This window comes from Falco biarmicus, chromosome 9 (genome assembly GCF_023638135.1).
Source record: "Falco biarmicus isolate bFalBia1 chromosome 9, bFalBia1.pri, whole genome shotgun sequence".
Classification (NCBI taxonomy): domain Eukaryota; kingdom Metazoa; phylum Chordata; class Aves; order Falconiformes; family Falconidae; genus Falco; species Falco biarmicus.
Genome location: NC_079296.1, coordinates 15,791,657 through 15,814,612, shown reverse-complemented (window position 1 = coordinate 15,814,612; position 22,956 = coordinate 15,791,657).

Sequence of the window (22,956 nt, the reverse complement as noted above, 5' to 3'; positions counted from 1 at the left end):
GGAAAGAGGACTGAAACAAGAAGTCATATAAACTTAACTGAAAACATCTGTCTGGTCACCATTTCAATTTCAGTACAACTGGTAGGTCTGCCTGCTGTGTGGCAACTAGCTCACAAAGATAAGGGGTAGGATGGTTAGTTACGCTAGTAGAATGAGGGGGGAATAGTAAGAAAGAACAATGAAGGGGGGGAGGGGGCAAAGATTACCTCACTATCTACTTTAAATACCTTCATTTATCTCTTGCTTGGTTGCTGTAACCTGACAGCTTTCACCCTGTGGAAGCTGTTGTCTTTGTAACCCCAGTAACAGCTGAAATTTGTCTCTCAAGTTGTTTCTCATCATTGGTACTTGTCACTGCAGCCCTGCCAGAAAAGCAGGATAAACCCTTTGTAATGAAGTATCGATCACCCTATGTGATTCACTCTATTTTTGTGCAGCTCTTTTTCATTTTCTTTCTTTTTTTTTCTTTAAATCCTCACTTGTTAATGCCCTGGGTAGCTCAGCCCCTATGCAGGAGTTTCTCTGACGCTAATCACCTCCCATCTATCTAGCCATTCTGTCTGATAGGTAGTGCAGTCGAATAGCTTGAAGGTATGCGGCACGAAAACCATTGGAAAATGGTAAAAAATTGTATTTGGTGGTTTGCCAGCTGGGATTTTTTTGGTGCAGTCCATTTGGGTTTGACATGATATGGAGAAATAGCGTGAAATGGGGACAATGGACATCGATTGTGATTGTATATGTCTGCTCAAGGAATGTGGGTATGGTGACCGGTCATGGGTGCGGTGTCTGGTCACATAGGCACACAGCTTCGAGGAGACGCCTGCCCTTCTTCCTCTAACAAAGGGGCTATTTAAAAAAGAATGAGAAAAGGATGAGAGACATTCAAATGCTGTCTAGAGGGAGGGAGTGCTAAGTCTCCTTGCTGGAGAAGATCGGATGGTCACAAGGACACGAATCACCTACAAACCTGCAAGACCACCACATTCCAGGCAAAGGACTGGTAAGCTAATTAACATACGAAGCGAGAGTAAGCAATTTTAGGTAACGAGTATGCATAGGCGTTAATTGAATATTCATTTGTTTTATTGTATAAATGTGAGATGGTTCGTCACTTCGGGCACGCACGCTTGTGGAGGAGCGATCCCCGTGCATCTGCGCGCAAGAAACATACCTGCTTTATAACTTTCGAGTGATAGAGTCTAATTCCGCACGTCATTTTGGCGAGCCAGGCAGGAGGATTTCTGCTCGGCTGAGGGACCAGCTGCGGAGCGGACGCTCCTAGGCGCGCCCCGGCAGATTTCCTCGGAGGAGCCTCCTCTTCTCAGCTGTTCAGCGTAGTCCCCAGGAGGAAAGGTACCTTGGGAGGGGGTTTGCTGACCAAGGGGTGGCCGCTAGCGATCTTGAGGGCAGATCGAGCAAACCCGAGGTTACTGCCAGATCCTAAAAGCCCGGAGGCCTCGTGACGGAAAGCGGGGGGGGGGGGGGGGGGGGGGCGCGAAGTAAGGCGGAATCTCACAGTAACAAGTTAAGAGGAACCTCATAGCAAAAGGTCGGAAAAAAAAAAAAAAAAAAAAAGGAAAACATGAGAGGAACAAAATCTTAAATACTTGATAAAGATCTGGGAAGCTAAAAACTTCCTTTAGGTTGTCTTAAGAATTGGGGAATTCCTAGAATGTAACAACTGAAATAGCGCTCTGTGTCGTTGGTTCTATGTGTTGTCTTGTTACATGTTCAATGAAATGTATGTTGAAAAATACTAATATTCTGGTAATTCTAGGCAAATAGCGGAAAACTTAACACTCTGCTTAAGACCAGGAAAAATTAGAATCTGTTGTTTGGTTTTTTGGCAATTGTTCATTGAAATGCATACTTTGTGAACTGTCAGTGTTCCTAAAAGTTGTACATAAGTGCACGGTACCGTATAACATACTACTTGTGTGACTGAGGGCTGCCCGGAGAGTGTGAAGTGTGTGAGTGTCACTGCGCAGTGAGTCGGGAGTCCCGATCTGCGTGTCCGTGTTCCCCGCGAGGGGCCGGCCAGAGAGGGACGGAGCGATTGAAAAATCAATTTATGAAGTGTTGGAATGCATAATTAGAAATTAGAGAGGGAGACTGTGGACAAAACATTAGAGCTAACATCATTTGGAAAAAACACGGGTTAACCTCTGCCCTTAGTGTTGTAGGTGCTGCTAAAATATATTATCTCCTTTCAAAAAAAAAAAAAAAAAAAAGAGACCAAGAAATAAGGCTAAATAACTAATACATTGTAGGCAAATATATCAGACTTATTAGGAAGATGGGGGGCAAACCGAGCCAAGAAATAAATACCAAAATACCCCTGGGATGTATTTTGAAGCATTGGAAAGAATTTGGCGGAATTCCCGGAGGAAATTTGAACAAAAAAGACATTTTTAAAATATTGTCAGAATTGGTGGCCTTTGTATACATTAGGTGATGGTGAAAGATGGCCACCTGAAGGAGGTCTTGTATTACAACACGATTTTACAGCTTATGTTGTTTCTTCGTAGAGAACAAAAGTGGGATGAAATAATGTGTGCAGATATGTTTGTGTGGCAGAAAGAGTGCGGGATTAACATCACCTGATCTTTGATTATGGCTCTAGAAAAGGATAGGAAAAAAAACCAAACTGAGACCTAAACTAGAAGGATGTTCTTGTTGAAATTTTTGTGTTAAAAAGCTCAGGTTGTAGTTCCTTCTGTGGAGCAACCAGAATGAAACGCGTTGTAAGATAAAAACTTGTACCAATGTATGTAAAAACCTGAGGCGGGGGTGGGGGGTGGGGGTGGAGAATCAAAGACCTTGTGAAAGTGTTAAAGTATTGGGGTGAGTTTGTACAAACCCCCGTACCCCCTCGAAGGTGCGACTGAGTCATGCTGGGATGCACGGCAGGATGTTTTCTGTTTGCCTGCAAAGGCATGATATGTAAGAACGCAGACTTAAAGCAACAAGGAGCAGATTTGCATTCAGGGTAAGAAAGAGTTAAAACAGAAGTGCTGTTGCAGAGGCAGGCTTGTGTAACCTGCAGAGCAGGAAGAGCATCTCCTGCCCCGAATCCTTCCGATGGTGAGGAGGAGGGGGTTGCTGTTGCTGACAATTGAGCAGAAGGACCTGACAATGTCAGCCCAATTGCTGCAGCATTTGCAGTACAACAGGACCGGTAACGGCCCCTTTAGGGCAGGCAATGGGTCTGAGGAGAGTAAAGGTGAACCTTTGATGGGAAATGTAGATGTTTGAAAGTTGGTTATGGAAGATTTGTCAGGATGATCTAATAGGACTAGAGAAAGGTTCGAGTTACTAGGTAAGCGTGATATAGAAAAGCTGATAGAAGGAACAGGGAAGGTGTACAGAAGGTAAGAGAAGAAGAGCTGGGTCGTGCTAAACCGGTAGAGGAGATGAGGCAGGGACGGGAGGAATGTCGGGCAGAAGTGAAAGAGTGAATCCCTCTCCTATGGGATCGGATCACTGTGCATGTTGTGGGGAAAGTGGACACTGGAAGCGAGATGGCCCTAAGCTAAAGAACCATCAAGGGGTTCTGGTGAACTAGGGACTAGGAAAAATGAGGTGGAATTTTAGTGAATACAAAACTAACTTATTTGTTAAACTGCAGTAAAAAAAATTAAATAATTTGTTACAGTTGTGGGAGCTGCTGGCCACAGGAAAACATCCTGAAACCTTTAAAGTACAAACTAAGAAAACAAATAAGAATGCCAAATTCACCAAAATCTTTGTTGGGATGAGATTTATTAGAACATCTAGACGTTTAAAGAAGGAGAAATGAAACTAAAAGTTAAAAATGATCAAGTAATTGAAATATTGAGCTTATCTTTAATTCAACAGAAAAAAGGAAAAGAGGACCTCCCTGAAGTAAAAGAAATTTTTAACCAGGTGTATCTTAAAATAAATTCCAGGAAAGGTGAAAAATGCTTTACCTGTTACAGTAAAAATGATAAGGGGGAGGCTTGCCCAGTTCAGCTAAAACAATATCCCTTGGTCAGCAAGGCTGTGGGGGATATTGGCAGAAAAACTGAAATAAAATACACTCTCTAGTAGTTCCACTAATGTAAATCTGTGTGTCTTACCATGACGGTGACTTGTTATGGGATGTGCAGATGAAACTCCGCATTGACAACGAAGTACAAGGAATAAGGTTGGTCAGGTGCCTCCTACCATAGTCAAGGGCAAGACTGGGTTGGCCTCTGTGTTTGCCACCGAGAAGAATCTTGAGCTCTGCTGTTGGCTGCAGCCCAGTAGGTGCTGAGCAGTGGGAACATATGCCATGCCAGACCTTGATGTGAGGAATGGCCCCCTCTGTTATAAGAGGGTCATCCAGGAAGAAAGAACATAAGATGGCCCATTGAGGGACTGATCTGGAAATTGGAAACCGCCTGGCCGACCATGAGGCCAGACGAGTAACAGAGGAGGTAGGAAAGGAGGAATTATCCTTAATACCAGACGATAAAATCCAAACTGTAAGTACAGATCAGGAGCCAAACTATTCTAAAGAAAACTTAAAGGTAATTCAGGACATGAATGATAAAATAAAAATAAGTAAGTGGACTTATTTAAGGGATGGTCGTATAGTGGTACCATCCAATTTAATATGGACCACAGCCCTAACAGAACATAATGAGACTCATTGGGGAGCTGATACTTTATATAAAAGTCTAAATCAGAAATTGATAGGGCAAAACTTGTATACTGTAATAAAACAGGTGACTCAGCAATGTGAAATGTGTTTACGCAATAATCCCAATACAGCAAATAAAATAAAACTAGGGAACATTAGTAGAGGAAATTATCCAGGACAACAGTGGCAAGCTGATTTTCCAAACTCCCAAGAAAAGGGGGGTACCAATGTTATAGATTTGCTAATAAGTTAAGATTGATTTCCTTTATTCGATTGATTATTTGATTTTATAAAATTATTTTATAGACTAGAAATATAGAAGGATAAGAAATATATTTTAATGAAACTTAGAGTTGCACAGTAAAAGCTGCTATGAGATCCTCTGTGCATCCCGTACCACGGCTAGAAGAATGGGCCAGAACCATTGTTAAAACTTAGCTAATAACTTTAGGGTTTGAAAGGTTCCTTTGTATTTGACCAGTCTTCTGTATGTAGAAGTGTATTGAAATGTCAGAATATGAGATGAATGGAAACTGGGGAGAGTCGACTGGAACAGCTTGTAGTTACCTGCCAAGAAATCGTGAACTTTACTAAAAGGTAATTCCGGCAGGGGGAGATCGCGACCACCGACTCATATACATACCACCTACCCAAATCGTACCCCAGACCCATTTCTGGACCTTTCTAAGCTCTACTGCGCAGAATCGGATATAGGAGGAGAATATGTTAATGATTGATGGGGAATATCATGGTTATGCATGAATACTTAATGAATATGTATGAATAAGTTCTATATATGGTGTCTAATTTTGAGTCTTGGTGTGCGTTGATCGTGAGAGGACTCGCTCACGCACCCGGCCGTCAATAAAGATGTGTCTGCTTATCTACATCACATTGGTGTCGATAAGTTCTTCATTCCGAGATTTCGGTAACAGTTTTGGCGACCCAGATGGGACCTCGCTGAAGGAGACCGGCGGAGTCGGGGACCTGATCGGTTCCAGCCAGCACCGAGGATTTCTCGGGGATACCCATCGATCCCCGATTCATAAGGCTCTTCGCGACGTTCCCTGGATTTTTGGTAAGACACTTCTTTTTCTAATTGTAGTAAGTGGGTTGGAGTCCCACTAAAGTAAGTAAGTAAGTGCACTAGAGGAAGTGGGTAGGAGTCCCACTATAGTAAGTGTATGGTAAGGAGTGGGATGGAGTCCCACCAGTGGGTTGGAGTCCCACTGAGTAAGTCTGCCTGTCAGACGCAGTGAAAGCTGCGCAGGGTAGGACTAGGAGTCTGCCCGTAAGACATAAGTGAAAGCTATTGCAGGGTTGGACTAAAAGGATCCTTGTGGAACTGGAAGCCTAGGCGTCTGCCCGTAAGACAAAAGCGAAAGCTATTGCAGGGTTGGACAAAAGTGGAAACAAGAGAACAAGAATATGCTGTAGTGTTCTCTAAGGTAGTGCCTCTAACAAGAAGTTAGAAGGGTTTTGGTTTGTTTTTTTTTTGATACGGAATTTTTTCTTGTGTTTGTGTATTGAGAAGAAAATTAAGAAGTGTATAATCTTGTGTTTTATGTCTTTGTTTAAAGTAACTGTGGGAAAGTGGGAGTGTGGCTGTAAGGGTGAGACGTGCAATTGAGCACAAAAGCGAGTGTGGAGAGTGGATCCGCGGATCAGAGTGACAGAGCTGAATAATTGTGTATTGTACTGTGAGTGATTATACCAGGGCATCTAAGTTAACTCGGTTGTTTAAAAGTAAAAGCATGGGTAATCTTGCTGTAAATGACAAAATCCCGAAAAATTCTTTGTTGGGATGTTTATTGGCACATTGGGGAAATTTACATGATGATCTGCAAAAGAGCCAGATGATTGAGTATTGTAATAATTGGTGGCCTTTGTATATATTGGATGATGAGGAAAAGTGGCCCATGAATGGGACGCTGAATTATAACACTGTTCTGCAGTTAATGCTGTATTGTAAAAGAGAAGGGAAATGGAATAAAATGCCAAATGTGGATTTGTTCTTTTAACTTAAGACAAAGAAAGGATTGGCAGGATGAATGTAAGCTAACTATTAGAGATAATCTGGTAATGGCTATAACTTCTGATAATAAGAAAGTGGAAAAAAAATGTTGTTCAACCTGTGAGATTGGGAGTGGATACAGGAGCGACATTTTTTTTATTAAATACCTGTAAAGGAAAAATTGGAACAAAACCAGGCCATTCCTGCAACCCCCGGATTTGAAATTTGGAAATAAGATAATTACACATGAATTTTTGTATGTACCAGAGTGTCCGATACCCTTCTTAGGAAGAGATCTGTTATCCAAATGAAATGCACAAATTGTTTTTGACGAAGGAGAACTTTTCTTGAAAATACCTGAGTCAAAAACGGGAGAAATCCTGATGATACAAGAAAAAGTAAAGGAACAAGAAATTCCACCGGAGGTGGATTTGGCAGTGATCCCTACTGTATGGGAAACGGATATTCCTGGTAAATCAAAACTAGCAGAACCTGTTAAAATAGATTTGAAGGAAGGCGCAGGAACAGTGAGAATTAAACAATATCCAATCAAATCAGAAGTGAGACAGGAATTGAAGAAATTGATTGGTAAATTTTTGGAGTATAAAATTTTGGAAGAATGTGAATCTGAGTATAATACTTCTATTTTACCAGTCAGAAAACCCTCGGGTGAATATAGGCTGGTGCAAGACTTGAGAGCAGTAAATTAAATAGTTAAGGATATTTATCCTGTAGTAGCAAACCCTTATACACTGTTAACAGCGTTAAGGGAGACTTATCAGTGGTTTACAGTGCTTGATTTAAAAGATGCTCTCTTTTGTATACCTTTGGAAAAGGGAAGTAGAAAACTGTTTGCTTTTGAATGGGAAAATCCTCATCACAGGTCTGTAACTTTGATGTATTCTTGCAAACTTCAAGTCAGAAGCCAACTATTCCCCATTTCCAGTGCATACTTGCCATGTGTTGTATATACATACGTCTTTTCCTCTGATGTAGGTCATAAAGCTGAACTGTCAGGTATGTTTTGTTATGAAGGAGTCACTTACTGTAGCAATGAATTGTCCTCACCGAATTAATTTTCACTACAACAGCGTTTGCAATGGAAGTTTACAGTCACCATAGTTCAGGCAGGCAGCCAAGGCAGAAGGGATTTCTGTTTGTATTTCTCTGTTTCAGTGCCAAAGGAGGAGGATTAGCTTGTGCTGAAAGGAGTAGAGAGGTGAGATAGAAATGCTTGACCTGGTCTTTACTAGACATTTGCTCATTATTTTCTTTTGAATGTTTTGCAAGTCCTTCCTCATGCCTGTGGACAAGAACAGGTTAAAAACCATGTAGACCTGCCAAAGCTTTACAAACGTCTTTACTAGCTTTATTAAACCAAGCTAAAAGAAACCCCGTATATCTTCTTTCTTTCTCCTTTATTCTCACCCCACCCCCATCCTCCTACCCCCATAGGATTTGGGGTTTTTCTTTCCAGCCCACACATGTGTAAGTGCCTGCTTGGTGCAGGAGACACATTTTCATAGTTTATTAGCTTGCCTTTCCAGCCCCAGCTTGTCAGTACCCCTGACTGATGAGTTCAGGGCTTTGTTGGGTTGCTTGTGACCGTGCTTGGATGAGTGCTGCAAATTTTCTGTAACCAATCTGGTAATTTAGTTGAATGTAGCACAAGCTGGAAGATGGGGACAAGCCTTTGATCTCTGACACTGTGATACCAGCAGGGGAGAAAATAAAAAAAACCCCACCACTTCAGAGTCAAGGTGTGTTAAATTAGTTGGAAAGTAAATTGACAGAGAGTTGGCAACTAATGCATGCTATAAAATCGCTAACCCTTTCGGTAAAGTATGGGTATTTTCCAGCAGTGGAAAGTAGTTTGCCATTAAGCTTTTGTCTAAGTAAGCTGGCTAGTAATGGCAAGAGCAAAGGCTTAACGCTTCTGTTCTATATCCAAGAACTTATTTGGGGATACCACAGCATTGTCTTAAGAAAATGAAAGTTGTTAATACAGCAAGAAGTTCTTCACATCTTATTTGGAATTCTTAACTACTTGTTTAAGGGTGCATTTCCTATTAACAGCCTATCAGGCTACTGTTTCTGCCAAAACCTCCCCGTGCCCCTCTTTTTGTAAGTTAGTTTGGTTTCCCATTTCCCTTCCCTGAGCTGCATAGTAAATGTAATGTAGTTCATTTAACAACCAAAATATTGCAGACTGTCAACACTGTCAAGCGGACTAGCAGAGTAAGACTTTGAAATCTCTGCAGTATTTTTGAGATAACATACAAAATATAATCAACAAGCTACACTGACCCAAAACAGTCCGCCACCTGCCAAACCCAAACAAAACCCCGAATTTTTTTCCATCGGCGCCTATCAGTGAGCAGGTAATCCCCCTGCTTCCCACTTTGGAGGAATGCGTGCGTTGATGAGATGGCAAACATGGTCTGTAATGCAAGTTAGTAAGTTAATTTCTATATCCAGTGGCTTTTGTTGAAGTTTCAGAAATAGTTATTTAACAAGTGTGTGTTTAAAACCTTTTGAATCACTTCCTAGAAGCCTTCCTAGATTCCCTTTCCAGAAGTATTCTCTCTGGGTAGAGATGTCACGTGGTCTAAATAACTTGTGTGCAGATTTCTTCTGCATGAAATCTGACAGCGTCTTTTCAGGAGCAGTAGTGGGAATGGTAAATCCATAATGTGTTGCGACAAGGAAATGTGGAGCAAAATGGTGTCATTTAAATTTAGGCCAGAAAGCCAGAACACATCAAGGAGCGGCTCTGAATTAAGGCAGATACTCTGGGCGTGGAGGAGAGCAGCCAGGGATTGGAGGTTGAAGGAAAATCAGGAATCAAACCACTTAAGTTTTCCCAGAGAGCAGGATGTATGGTATGGCTGTTCTCTCCAATTGCGTGTGTGGTAGCAGTTTGTGTGCATGGTTACTCCTCAATCTGCACGTGTTTTATGTTTTTTTCCTAAGGTTTCCTCTCTTCGTAATAAGATCAAACTCAATTATTGAGCTATGGACTGACTTCCCTAAAACTCCACAGGCCTAGATTTTCCAGTAGTCTGACTGGAACACAGATACCCGAGTAGTTTAAACAGGTGGTCATTTGCAGCGTAGTTACTGAAGTTGTTAATGACAAATAATAAGCTCAGCTTGCAAACCCCAAGAGTATCTGATTTGTTTGCCTGCCTGCAATGAATTGTCTTCTGTGCAGAATACAGATGATCCTGCTATTGCAAGCCATAAAAAGGAAATTATTTCAATTCATCTGCCCTAGTCCTGGAAGCACTTGCAAGCTATCTGCAGGATTAGGGCCATCATTTGCTTCTGTGAGGGCAGCCAGTCTTTACCAGCTTTAACGGTATCCCAGTTTTGCAGAGGAGAGAAACCCTGGAGCAGCTTTCTGAAGTTTCCAGTGTGATAGTGATCTTGTTTTCTTTAGCAAACTGGACGTTTTTTCACCTTAATCTCTAGCTGCTGCAGGCATGTTATTTTTTACCATTTTGATTTTTGAAACTATATTTTTACACTGGCTATTTAAAAAGACTTTTATTTGAGAGATTCATGCTCAGAAATGTCAGGAAAATGTTCCTTCTTTTTACATCGTTTTTTTTCTTAAATCATCCTGTTTTTAAGGGAATTAACACGTGATGTTCAAGCATCTGGGTTTGGCAATACTACTCAGTTAGCAATCAGTATAGGTTCTTCTTAAGGAGTACATGATTCGGGTGAATCTTGTTGCCTTTTCATCCATTTCCTTAAAAAACTGAAATAATGATTCACCGTCTATACTCTTTATAATCCCAAACACTTCCTCCCTTTCCCTGTATTTCTTAGGTACGATATATAAATTTGTGAAGAAATGAAGAATTGTTATTACAATGAAGAAATAGTCCAGTAAAAAAACTGTGAGAAGGAAAACATCGCCACCTTACTGTTAGAGTTAGGGCATGCATTTTTTTTCCCACTTACGAATTCTGTATTTTTAGTTGATTTGTATGGTTTGCTACCCACACAAGTTACACAGAATGGAGTAGAGGGAAGTGCATTTCTATAAAGCTGTCTTTTCTTTTCTTTTTAAATACAAAAACTATGAAGCGTGGATTGCAATGCAGAGGTTTTTTTCTTATAAAACCCTCCTTTAAGGTATGGCAGATATTGGAAAAAAATATTACTGATTTTTACTGATAACATTTACTTACACATTGTAGTACTAATCTTAGTAAGCGTATGCTTTTATGTATTTGAGACCAATACTTCAGATTTCTTTGCTGCTCGTTTCCCTTTGTGTTTATTAAACTCCAGTAACTTTTTAAGCACACAAATGCTTTTTGATTTGGGTTTTATTTTGTGTTTGGTTTTTTTCCATTTTGAGATTATGCATCTGAACAGTTTGTCAAGAAATGCAATAAAAGGCTTTGCCTAGCTTTATGTCCTGTACACCGTTACAGATCATGATATCGTTGATACTCCAAACTTGCATTGACATTACACAGCTTTGGTTCTAGATGATGCGTTGGTAGAGGGAGGGAGGAATTTGATTTCAACTGCAAGTATGCCAGCCAAAAAATAATAAAAGAATAATAAAAGAAAAATCAGTTGACCATTACTATTTTTGTTTCTTGGGGAAGTACCTTTCCTTTCTTTAATCTGTGAAAGCTTGCCTACCAATAGATACTCTCGGCTGCCTTCTGGGGAGCTTGGAGTCGTAAACCATTTGTCTGCCTAAAGACATCTTAAAGAAAACCTATAAAGCAAAAATATAACACATAGCTTAGCATGTAAAAGCTGAGCATTCATGTTAAACCTGCATATATCACAGAAAATGTGCCTTGCAGGAAATTTCACCTAAAAATTTTTAGACTGTTAAATCACAATTATTTCTTGATACCACATTTGATATACTGCCCCTGTCATTGGCCTCTTGTGTTTGTGAATATAGCCTTTATTTTGAAACTTTGCTATTGACTGGTGATGACATTAATTCATGTTTGTTAGGAAACTGCCGCATCTTGTTAGTTTGAGCTGCTGAACACTGAGGAATGTCGAGGTGGACTTGTCAATAGAGTTGGTAATCCCGCTTTGAGTAACTCAAACTGTCAATATGGTGCAAGAAAGCAGCATGCAGATGCCTTTGCAGAGAGTTAAGCTTTGTTAAATATTTCTGATGTGTTTTGTGGTACCTGACTGAACTCCCATTGGGGGAGAACTATGTATTGAAATTCACCTTGCAGGTTGAGCCTGATCTTTCTGCTGCTGGTTGTTATGCTCGCAGCTTCCAGGCTTCTGCTCGCCGTCAAAGATGTCTAAGTAAAAAATACTAATGATCTGATGTCCGTTCTAGCTGGAAAGCTTTGTAGGTAGTTACGCTGTTATTAATTCTAGCTGCTTGGTTTTTCTCCACCTCAGGAACATTACATTGTCAACTTCCTTTTGTCACAGCGATGCCACTGTCCCGTATGCATCCATTGTTTACAGTTTCCATTTCCATGTCGGTTACATATTACTGGCAATGCACCCATTTTTATTAGTTAACAGCGTAAATCCATGTTCTGTTCTCTTTTGGACAAAGCTGCTTTTGGTCATATCCAAGTAAGCTGCCATTACAAGCTGCTGGAACTTGGACTGCTTTTGTTGGACATGTTTTGTAATGGCATAAGATTCTGGCACATTATGTTGTAGAGGCTGATTTTAGTCAGTGCAGTTTAAACACACTAGATTCCCCATCAATTACATTGCTAAATCTTTGACAGACTCTGCCAATCTTTGGGTAAAAACTTTACAATTCTTCATTTTGACAGCCAAAGGAAGAGAGGGAAATGAGAACGACTTTGTACAGAACATTCAATATGGGGAGTGTGTCGAAGTTTTCTTAGCTGACTCTTTCCACAGTTAAGAAATGTATGGTAGGTTTTAGTTGTGATAGAGTTTCTTCAGATGCTTTACATCAGAAATGTCCTAGTGTTGTGTTTGAGTCTAATTTAACTTAGTAACTCTGGTTTTTCTTTTTCTTTTTTGAAACTATTTACATATATATATACATATATATATATGTGTGTGTGTTTCAAATGGATGGTGTACTGGTTCACTTTTTAGCCAAAGAGGTATTTTTTTTTTTTGATTGAATGCAAATGAAGACACATGTCAGTGCCTTGAATCTTACAGCTACTATATTTCTTTCCAAAGCATCTTTGAAGCAGCACTTCAGTGATACAGTACAGGAATCTTCCAGTTTTGTATCCATGACTGTCTGCATGATTCTTTCCTGTACAGAAAATCAGCTGGATGCTCTTGGGAAGTGTGTGTTTAAATATGCATGAGTTGCTTCTTTGCCTACACCTTAAACTTTTTCCCAAATTCCTGGACCCTTTGTGCATGTGCTGTGTAATTTCACCAGAGCCTGTACAGTGTGCATAGCTAAGATTTGTGGACATACAGGAGCTTCATCTGGGCTACCAGATGCCCAGACATTCCTGCATTCAGCATTGTAGATGTATGAGCAGCCCTCAGTCATCCACAGAACATTTCTAAGAAATGCGTGCAAAGAGCAAGTCTTAGATTGTACTATTACCCTATTTTCAGTCATATTCAGAATCTTTTCTTTCATTTGTTGGGCGGCATCTTATTGAATATGTTATACCTGTACATTAGATGTGTGCGTATGTATATTGTGTGTGTAGTTTTATAAGTGTATTTTGGAAAAGATCTGTATTTAAGTACATATGCCTATAGCATAAGTACCCTTGGGTTTGAAACCAGTATTGGCCTATCCCTGTACGTATTGTTCTGTGTGAATATGTACGGAATTAAATTCTGTTATTAGGAATGTGATTTGATGCAGATGTGAACAACATCTGAATGTAGTGGTTGAACTTGTTCCTATTAAAATCATTAACTGTCTACCCCTAGGCACTCAAGAACGGTATTTCAATGAGCATAGGTAAGTCATTCAAGGAAACAGGAAAAATAATCAGGGAAAATAAACTTGATTTATTTTATTAAGGCTATTCTTCATTACTCCTTAAAATAAACATTATTTCAGTTGTCTTGCTGCAGAGTTAAGTGACCACCGAAGAGAGAAGTCAGAAGTCATTTGACATAATAGTTCATTGTGGCTTTCAGTGCTGCTGTTACTTGGTTTTATGTGAACACAACGGTTAAACATAGGTAAACTAATGGAACTGGAGTTGTTTTGAAATGGTTATGCTAAGGGGAAAGAGATGGTTTCTTTTTCTGGACATACCTGAACAGCAGTTTTTCTCTTTTTGGATGGAAACCTAGACCCTAGGTCTAATGAAGCGCAACATAATGTGGGCTCATGGTTCCGGCTGTTCCTTTGCATTTTGGAGCTCTCTGCACCACAGAGACCCAGCTGCAAAAACTACACTGTTCAATTGCCAGCTTGGGCAAATTGAAAGGTTAAGACAGTCTTCATGCCTCTCTTCTTGCTATTTGTGTCAGCCTTTGAGACCACCTTGCTGTTGTTTTGTTAAACTGTCCCCTTCTGAGGGTAGCTGAGAGCCCGGGATTGGCAGCTTGTCAGGACTCCTGAATCCCTTCGTAGCTTTTGGAAATTTGGGCTGAAGTTTGAGAATGTATTCCCTCCTGTAAATGTATAGGTTGTTATTACTTTGTTTTCAACAAGTGAGGGGCTTTGAGAATCTTTTTTGGCAGGGATTTTCAGCATCTCCCCCTCCTGCCCCCGCCCATCCCTTAATATTAATAAATGTTTTCTTAGGGTTTACCTCAGGCTAAGGAATTTGCATTGTGTGTGACAGTCGTTTATAGCAAGGGTATTCTGTTTTAATCCCTTCACTATCATTGAACAGGAAAGGAAGCCTGTTCTTTCAAGTTGATGCAGGGAAGTGCATCAAGTGATGCATTATCAAGTGATGATAAAAGGATATTTTGTTTTAAAATGGCTGAGAAAATGTGCTGTCTACATTGCTTTTTCCACCTTTCCTTATCTGTGATGGGCTTAGGAGGAGCCTTCACTCCCTCTTTGGGCATCTTCATTGTGGCTGCCCTGTGAGGGGCAAGGAAACGGAGAGAGAGAAAAAAGGTGAGAGCGCTGCTAGCATCCTTTTCCAAACCTGGTTAATGGCTCAATCAAAGGGCAGAATCTTGTGATGCACAAAGACGTTAATTAATGATCTGCAGACACAGAGCTGTAGCACTAAAATAGGATTTTCAGCTCTTCCTTGTTAACAGTCGTTTATTATTATTGTTATAAGAAGGATGGCACTTTTCACTCCCTTCGTGCAAGCTTCAGTCATGCTATTAATACAGCTTCCTAAAGTATATGTGAAAGCAGCTGCAGTCAGCGATTTAGCAATGCAGACACACACTCATGACAATATTGAGCAACATCACAAGCATGATTTGTAATGGTAAAGGGCTAGAGGATGAACCTAAACATGCAGCACATTCTCAAATCTAAGCCTCCAGCATTTGAATCGGAGTTATGTTAGCAGATCCTGCTCATCTTTGGGTAACTTTTGAGAAGAGAGGTTTTCACAGATATGACTGAAGGGCTGGGGTGTGATTCAGTGTTTCACCTCTATGGGGGTACTAAAGGACTCTGATTTTGAATGTGATCTCAAAATGGATTAAAGTCTTTTAAAGGGCTGTAATGGTTACATCTGACCATCTAGCACCACGCCAGTGATGGCCAGAAAATGAGTTCTCATGCCCTGTGGGTTGCTGACCAGCAGAGGAATAAAAGATTAAATGGAAATTACAATCCATCTGGAAAGGATTTCTTATCACTCAGGATGGACTGGAGTCAACAAGGGATTTTATTAATTTAATTACTAAAATCTTTTCTCTCTTCCTTCTGAAAAAGAGAGATTAGATAAGGTGGCTGAAAAATAAGGTGTCAGTGATGGGATTAGAGAGGTTCCTGCAATTTTTCAGACATTTGTTTTGAATTAAACATCATTCAAGCTTTATTTTGGGGCACTAATGCTCCCCCCTCCCCCCCCCCCCCGCCCCACTTCAGTTTCAGGCTATAGTTGTAGACCTTTTTTCCTATCAGGGCTGGCCCTTGTCCCTAATCCAGACTACGAAGGAGCCACTTCTTGTAGATTGCATTTCTGGCAATGTGTTTGAGTGTTTGCCTCCACGTGTCCTTGTCAGCTGCTTCCCTGGAATAAGAGCCCTGCTCCTTCCAGGGTCTGATCTGCCTCTCCTGCCGGCTAAATGCGAATGGCTTGCATGTGGCTGGCTGTAGTCACACGAATCTTACCAGCAGGATAAGACCATATACTGGATTTTTGTAAGCGCCTGAAGGTTTGTGTTTGTTTTCCTTTTATTTTGAACTAGCTTCTTAGCGGTAGGCACACAGCAAACTATCTTGGAGTTTCATTAAGAAGTAGGTTATTAGGTGAAAGCTTTATTTGTTCTGTCTGTAATTCAGTGATTTGTTCCAAAATCATAAATCTGTCTTCCTCTTTCTTTTGCCACTGACCAGCTCATTCTTTCAGCTTCATGTCAGGCACTTCACTCCCCACTCCCTTTCTAGAACAGGTTTCCTTCGTTACCTCCTTTCTTCTTACATCTTGTGAGGGTTTTTCTGCTTGTGGGTTTGTTGGTTTTTTGGTTTTGTTTTGTTGGGGTTTTTTTGTTGGGTTTTTGTTTTGGTTTTTTTTTTTAAACAATTAGTGTGTTCCTCCTAACAGCCTCCATTTCCACAGTCTTTTTACAAAGAAACTGGGTTGTCTTTGTCTCTTTGCTGAGCACCTTCCTGTCAAGTCAAAGCTCCTGATTTTTGCCTGCCTCCTGACCCTAGCACGATTTTGGCTGTATTAGTTGCTTGTGGGAAAATTAGCTGGTTCTTCCTTCTCCTTGCAGTTCCTTTCCTTTATACATCTCACATGTCCCCCATCAATCACCTTGTGCCAGCCTCAGAGGCTGTCAGGAGAAGTTGGCACTTCCCGCTTCCCCCCTCCTCCCAGGGATTCCACTTGTGGATCATGCCTTTATGCCTCCCGGAAGGACTTGCAGCTTCTTTTTGTGTGCTTTCTGTTCTGCAGAGCTGGCGCGCCCCCTCGCACACCTCGTTCTACCCTTGGTGCATCTTCCTGCCCAGCAGACGAGATGTTCCTTCCCTGCTAACTGCATTTAGCTGTGCTTAGGTGGTTTTCAGTCTCTTAGTTTATCGGCACCTTTCACTCTTATTGGTTGGCTCTTCTTTCCTGCTCTAGTTCTACATTAAATCTCTCCTATGCTCTCATTTCTTACGAGTGTTATTCTGATTTAGATATGGTTGCAAAAGATGAGTTTAAGCTTCAGGGGAAAATTTGGACCCCTCCAAAACAGCAGACTTCCATTATGACAAGAAGTGTTTGGAGGGGAGAGCATGGTAGTGCTGGTGGGAGCAGGAAGGTTAAAGTGACTTTGGAAATCTCAGGCAGCTTCCCGAGATTCGGCACAGTGATGACACTCCTGAAGATCTCTGTTGCTGGTTTTATCATCAAAAATACTTAACTCCCATAATGCTGGTCAGGTGGAATGAAAGAGCTCCATTCATTGAAGAGTCCTGGCATTCCCACTGCCTTCCCATTACTTTTATCCCACTGCTTCTGCAGTCCTTAGCCAAGCGTGAGTTATATGCTTAGCAGTATGATCAAAACAGGGCTGAGGCTCAGATAAGCTCTCACAATTTTTTTATGCTATCTTTTGTACGTTGCTGTTTTGAGATGAGAGAAGGAAAAAGGGTTAGGCTCGTATAGGCATTCAGAGACACATGGGTCTTATTTCTTAGGAAGTGCTGTTAGGATCCTTAGGGATATGCTGCAATCCCACTATCTCATAATCCAATATTAATGTGCTCTTTTTGCCCTGCCACCCGTGAATCACGGTAGTAAGCAGTCTCCAGGTTTGTTTGCTTTTTACTCGGCCAGGGCCCACACCCGATGTGTGGCGGGTAGAATCAGCCTTGACTTTTAAGCAGCCTGCCAGCGCTGTCTGTAGCTAATTAGAAATCTGCTCTTACAGTCAGGTTTTCCTTTCAGAATGTTAATTAATTTTCCGAACCTCTGTCATTTGGATGAATTGGGACCATAGTGGCAAGATAAGAAACATCTGGCTTCTTTTCCAGCTCTGTTACACTTCTGGATTCCTATCCTCCTGTGTGCCGGTTAACCCTGTGATACCTGGGGTGGGGACGTGAGCCAGCCGCCTTTCTCCTCTCCATTTGATACGTCATGTGTGTGTGGCTGTCCCACCTTTACTTTGTGTTCTCTTGCAGTATCTAATTGATTCTTGATGAGGCCTCTGTGCTCCATTTCTTTCTGTGCAAAACATGTCAGTGCTGTTTGGCAGCATTGCTCTGTGGCATGAGTCCTTGGGGTCAGGAGACTGGCTCAGGGTTCATGTCCTCCCTGTCCCCCAGGGTCAGCTGTGACCCCTTCTGCCCTCGCAGTCGGTCTGCTCTGTGAGGCTTTGCGGTGTGCACTTAGAGCTGTGAGTTGGAGAAGGAAGCGCCTGTAGCCTTTGTAAATTCTGCAGCATGTCGTGTTATTTCACTCCTTCCATCTGCAAAACAGAGATAACTACCCATCTGTGTAAGAACAGTGTTGAGAGATTTAATTAGCTGCTGTCCACGGGGCTCTGAAGGTGTAAGGTATATCTGAAATGTTTTTAAATGTATTACTAAGTTGAGTTTTGCAGACTTTTGCTCTTTCCCATACAATTACCGTGAGATGTGCACAGTAGATGCGCAGATATGAAATACTTCAGAGTTCTTGTGTGTCCTTAGAAAAGACACCGCATTAAACCAAAACAATACATCAAAGTGAATTAAGGCCTTTTGAAATAATCTTTCTTACTGTATGTGGTTTAGGACCAGCTGAATCCTCTGCAAAGCCAACACAGGGAGCAAGAGAGGGAGAGGGGAGAGAGACACTTATTTCTGTCTGTCCCTCCGTTCGACTCTGTACAGTCAGAAACTGAAAGAAAGGCTTCCCTAGTGTGTCCAGGTTTCTGGTGAATGGCTCCTTTGGGTGCGGAAGTGAGCGCTGCAGAAAGGAACAGTTCATGAGTGTTTCTCTGTTCTGCCCTGTTGGACTGAGACACATCCCTCTTTCTAGGTCACTAAGTTAATCAAGTCAAGGATTTCTGTCCATTGTCCTTCTTATCAATCACAGCTGCATTTGCATTAGGAAGCTTTCTGTTTCTTTAAGCCTCATTCATGCACTGATTAAATGCCTTTCCAAGTCTGCAGAAGCAAATGTCTTGTGTATTATACAGCCATCTCTCGACCCAAGTAAAACCAATGTACAGTAGAATATGTTTAAAAGCAGATGAAAGGAAAAAAAAATTGTTTTGATTTATCTGATCCTTGGTGATAAAACATAGGGGCAAAACAGGTGGAAGCTAGTGTTTCTAATGTGTGATTTTTAACTTGATGTTGGGTAGCATCAGTATCAGTGTGCAGCCGAACAAGCAGTCTAAGGTGGGATATGAAATTGCTCTTCTTGAATGTTTGAGTAACATTGCTGTAGCATTTCATAATAAGCAGCAGTAGCTGTTGCAATGTATTAGATAATAAATTGGTCCTGGTAGCACATTTCCAATTCACAGGGATGACCGAAGGATAAACTTGAGACAAAAATACAAGAACTACCACCATTGTAACCAAAGAGTTTTGTTTGCTTTTAAAAAGGTGGCAGTCTGCCTATGGTTATGCTTTGGTTTTCCCACTGATTCATAATCTGCATGTTTGCAGGTATTAGCTAGAATGTCCATTTTCTTTATTATGAGTACAGCTTTGGACAAAATAGTAAAGATTTCCTTGTCCTCTTGTGACTGCTGCAGCCCACCCACATCCCAAAGGGGGGACCCCATTGTTTGTTTGTTTTTCCCCTCTGGATCTCCTGAGTTACTGGGACATGTTGACCTTAATTTTCTGCTAGTACAATTTTTGCTTTTAACAGTGTAGGAAAAATGGCCTTGGCCATCTTCTTACCTTTCCTGTGGCCATTAGTTCATTTTCCAGACCTACTTCAAAAATGTTGGGAAATATCCTCTGGGGAACAATACTATGCTTTTTTGTTTTGTTTCTTTTTTTTTTTTTTTTTCTTTTCAAGAGCATCATCTAGGGTTCCCTGCTCAACAACTCTACTTTACCCTTCCTTGTATATTTTTTCCTGCAGGTTCCTTTACAAATGTCCTCTTTTAGACCATAGGTGATGTCCTGAAGCTTAGACTTTGCTGTGCTCCCTCAGCCTGGTGAGCATGTATGGGTTCAGCTCCTCTGCAGCACAGGAAGAAGTTCCTGTTGCTCTCATTTTCTTTCACTGCTCTCAGATAAATACTGAGCTCACCTCAGCCCAGCAGAATTCAAGTGCTGTGTCGTGATCACGGGGCCTCCCTCAAAAAGCAGCTGAGTGAAGGTCAGCAATGCCAACAGGCAGTGGTAGGAGCAGGTTAAACCTCAGAAGTGCTGTGTCACAGTACCAACACAAGCAAGATCTGAATGGCAATGGTTGTCCCAGTGGCTGCTGGATACCCCGGCACTCTTGCAGCTGTGGAGTGAAGGGTCATCTTGAGGAGGAGAAAATAAGAAATGTGTTGATAAGAAAACTTCTTATTTAAAAACAGGAGTCGTATTATGAGAGCTAAACACACAGTGGTATACAAACTGCTTAACTTAAAAGGCTTTACAATGCAGCTGGACCAACATGAAATCTTACTCCCTCCTTAGAAGCCTGCTTCCTGTAAAAGGCTCAGGTTGTCTCTTGCCGAGTAGTTTCTCCTAGGCTGCAGTGCAATCAACATCTCATGTGTGCACACTTGTTTTTTGCATTTTAATGCCCAGAAATCTGCTCAGCCAATCCTTTGAAATACTGTAAGTGTCCAGGATTAGGGACCAAGGGAAGGGCTTTGTCTGGACAGTGAGGCACTGCAGAACAGTGGCTCTGCAGTAACTCTCAAATATATATATATATATATATATATATATATATATATATATATATGTCTTTTGAGGGACCATATAGTAATCCCAAGTCAATTCTAGGTAGCTCGTAAGCTGCATTACCTGGCATTTGCTGAAAGCATGGTCAGCTGCTGGAGAGCAAATATATATTCAGTTAAAAGACAGGAATAAAAATAAGCAACTTTTGGAGTTAACTGGAGACCAATTATTCTGTGCTGCAGGAAATTCTGTCATTGAAGTGGCAATGTAACTTCATTGTAAAACAATTCTGTATTAACATAAGATCAAACATTTGTAAATAGTCCAGAAAACTGATTTTTGCATTGAAAGAAATATTTCTGTTGAATCGGAGTATTCTGATTTTCAAGGCTACATAACCAATTTTAACGAGAACACATAAAATGCATTTTAAACTGGAAAGCTTTTTCCTAAATGACAATGTGAATAAACATGTTCATAACATTTTGATTCAATGGTTCCATCATATTCCTAAGGAAAACCATCCCTCAAAAATATTTGGCTGTGACAACTATGTGGATTCAGTTGTGTTGATAAGAAACAACATGGTGGTTCTTCCTGGGAATGCATGTGAGAGTCTAAAGAAACACAGAGACTGGAGTGGTGCAACATTTGGTGGTACTAGCTCTGCATTCAGCAGGGATTACTCGTAGCTCCATGGGATCTTTATTGACTGAGACCTGCTAAGGATCTAGCTTGCTAAATATGCAAGATAGTTGTATCTCAAGCCTCCAGCATACTTAGGAGCCAATGACAGACAAGCTACAGATTAGCTGAGTGGTTTAATTATTCTTATCATTTGTCCACGTTAGCCTGTGGTTTCTTGAACTGTACTTTGATTAAAATTCTTTGATTAAACAGATGAGTTGGCAAGACTTGATGACAAGTTCAAGGCAAGACAAGCTGGCAGTTCCTCACAGCCCTCTGAATTGTGGTACAAAATTATGAACCTTTTCCTGCTTCAGTTTTCATTCCTGCTTTCTCTCCCACCCATAGCCAAGTGGACTTAGGCTAGATCAATAGGGACCTAAACATATTTGGGAGCAGTATCTCTTATGTAAGAACGTGTAGCAGCTATAACTGAAAGAGGGAGAGAATGGAGTTTCTTAGTAGCTTTTGCAGAAGACCATTGTGATTTTTTAATTGGTGAAATGGTTACAGACTTTTTAGCTCCCTCTTTAACATCAATAACAGAAGAAGAAAAGGGGAAAAAAAACCCAAAGGCAGCAGAGACCTCTACAAATACAAGCACTCGGTATCTGTCTTGCTGATGATGTTCAATCTGCATCTGAACAAAGACGTCTGATTCCTTTTCTGTTGCTATAATTGGGATTTGCCTGGAATGGGGTGGCAACACAGGAATAGGCAGGCCAGTGTGAGAGAGGATTTGGAGTGGATAGGGAGGGAGACTCCAGCTTTGTGCCCTTGTAATTATGCTGTGAGGTAAAGTGGATGGATATTCTTAAGGGCAGATGTTTAAGGGCATATCAGCACCAGAGGAATCAAAAGCTGAATGGGATTTTCCTGATGTGAGGGGGAAGCCTTTGGAAACAACACTGGACACCAATCTGCAGGCTGGTCTGCACTGGACCATTTTGCCAGTGCGTTTGTTAACAGTCTGGGAAGTTGTGCCATGCTACAGGGACTCATAATTTGAGCACATAACTATTAGCAAATAACTTGTTTTGCAAGGGTAGCTGGTTTTACAAAGAGCATGAGGAAAGCTCTGCCAGCAAAAGCCCTCACTTATCAACCTCTTTTACTTCACAGTGTTGTTCAGTTGGTTTAGTTTGGATATGGTTACACAAAAATCAGGTTTTTATGAAGCAAGCATTATTGTTATTAAACACAAATGCTAAACTGGATTCAACATCACTTGCAATACTTCTAACGGAGACAGCGCTGACTTTGCTCCCTATGCAGACCTTAGACAGAGGCTGGCCCCTTCAGACAAGGTCCCCTTCTCTTGGGTGACACGAGGGGCCTGGGTGCTTCCCCGATTTCAGAGCATCATTTTGAGCATCAAAGTTATTACAGTCTGCAGGTTAGACTGCAAACTCATCAGGTCAGGGCTTGTGTTTCAAAACCAAGGGGGGCTTTGGACACCCAGTGAAGGTCTCTCGTTGGGGTGATGTAGTAAAAATAATCATCCTTGTTGGAAATCATTAGGTAATGAGAAATCTGGTTAGATTTGATAAGTATACAGCTATAATAAAGTAACATAGTGATGTCAGACCACCAGTGCTGCTGAGCATGTGCCATGTGGGCCATTATTTACTTTTTCTTCACAGAATTTATAGGTGAAGGTTCACCAAACAGGAGCAAAGAGCT